Source organism: Salvelinus sp. IW2-2015, unplaced genomic scaffold (genome assembly GCF_002910315.2).
Source record: "Salvelinus sp. IW2-2015 unplaced genomic scaffold, ASM291031v2 Un_scaffold16672, whole genome shotgun sequence".
Taxonomy (NCBI): domain Eukaryota; kingdom Metazoa; phylum Chordata; class Actinopteri; order Salmoniformes; family Salmonidae; genus Salvelinus; species Salvelinus sp. IW2-2015.
This window is the reverse complement of record NW_019957702.1, coordinates 90,976-93,159: the sequence shown is the minus strand read 5'-3', so window position 1 is coordinate 93,159 and position 2,184 is coordinate 90,976.

Here is a 2,184-nt window from a genome sequence, read left to right as displayed (position 1 = left end):
GTGGTGGTTAGCAGTAACTTGTAACGTGGTGGTTAGCAGTAACATTGTAGCAGTGAGGGTTAGCAGTAACACTGTAGCAGTGGCGGTTAGCATTACATACATTGTAGCAGTGGGGGTTAGCAGTAACACTGTAGCAGTGTGGTTAGCAGTACATTGTAACAGTGGGGGTTAGCAGTAACCATTGTAGCAGTGGGGTTAAGCAGTAACATTGTAACAGTGGGGGTTAGCAGTAACACTGTAGCAGTGGTGGTTAGCAGTAACATTGTAACAGTGGGGGTTAGCAGTAACACTGTAGCAGTGGTGGTTAGCAGTACCATTGTAACAGTGAGGGTTAGCAGTAACACTGTAGCAGTGGTGGTTAGCAGTAACATTGTAGCAGTGAGGGGTTAGCATAAACTGTAGCAGTGGTGGTTAGCAGTAACATTGTAACAGTGAGGGTTAGCAGTAACATTGTAGCAGTGAGGGTTAGCAGTAACATTGTAGCAGTGGGGGTTAGCAGTAACATTGTAGCAGTGAGGGTTAGCAGTAACATTGTAACAGTGGTGTTAGCAGTAACACTGTAGCAGTGGTGGTTAGCAGTAACACTGTAGCAGTGGGGGTTAGCAGTAACATTGTAACAGTGGAGGTTAGCAGTAACATTGTAGCAGTGGGGGTTATTAGTAACATTGTAACAGTGGGTGGTTAGCAGTAACATTGTAACAGTGGAGGTTAGCAGTTAAACAGCTGTAACAGTGGGGTTAGCAGTACACTGTACAGTGGTGGTTAGAGTAACATTGTAACGTGGGGTTAGCAAGTAACATTGTAACAGTGGTGGTTAGCAGTAACATTGGTAGCAGTTTGGTGGTTAGCAGTAAACATTGTAACAGTGCGGGGTTAGCAGTAACACTGTAACAGTGGGTGGTTAGCAGTAACATTCGTAACAGTGGAGGTTAGCAGTAACATTGTAACAGTGGTGGTTAGCAGTAACATGTGTAGAGTGGTGGTTAGCAGTAACATTGTAACAGTGGAGGTTAGCAGTAACATTGTAACAGTGGGGTTAGCGAGTAACATTGTTGTAACAGTGCGGGTTAGCAGTAACATTGTACAGTGGTGGTTAGCTAGTAACATTGTACAGTGGTGGTTAGCAGTAACATTGTAACAGTGGCGTTAGCAGTAAATTGTAACAGTGGGGTTAGCAGTAACATTGTAACAGTGTGTGGTTAGCAGTAACATTGTAAGCAGTGGTGGTTAGCAGTAACATTGTAACAGTGGGGTTAGCAGTAACATTGTACAGTGGGGTTAGCAGTAACATTGTAAGCAGTGGGGTTAGCAGTAACATTGTAGCAGTGGGGGTTAGCAGTAACATGTACAGTGGTGGTTTTAGCAGTAACATTGTAACATGTGCGTTAGCAGTAACATGTACAGTGGCTGGTTAGCAGTTAGTCATTGTAAACAGTGGGGGTTAGCAGTAACATTGTAAAAGTGAGTGGTGTTTAGCAGTAACACTGTAACAGTGGTGGTTAGCAGTAACATTGTAACAGTGGAGGTTAGCAGTAACCATTGTAGTAACAGTGGTGGTTAGCAGTAACATTTGTAACAGTGGGGTTAGCAGTACATTGTAACAGTGGTGGTTAGCAGTAACATTGTAGCAGTGGTGGTTAGCAGTAACATTGTAACAGTGGCGGTTAGCAGTAACATTGTAACAGTGGCGGTTAGCAGTAACATTGTAGCAGTGGTGGTTAGCAGTAAATTGTAACAGTGGTGGTTAGCAGTAACATTGTAACAGTGGCGGTTAGCAGTAACATTGTAACAGTAGCGGTTAGCAGTAACATTGGTAGCAGTGGTGGTTAGCAGTAACATTGTAGCAGTGGGGTATAGCAGTAACACTGTAGCAGTGGGGGTGGAGAGAGAGATTTGATTACAGACCTTCCTATCGCCAACGGGCACGTTCACAAATTCATTTATTTTGGATGATGAATGGCCCACTGACATGAATCTGATCATTTTGTTTTCATTATTATTCCATACTTTTCATTATTGTTGTTATTGCATTATGTTACACTAAACATAGCTGGGGTAATATTGATGGTAGGCTAAACACATATATTCAGTTCAGACACTCTGGTCCACACATACACACAACACACACACATTTTATTTTTATTTTTTTTTTCACCTTTATTTAACCAGGTAGCCGTTGAGACA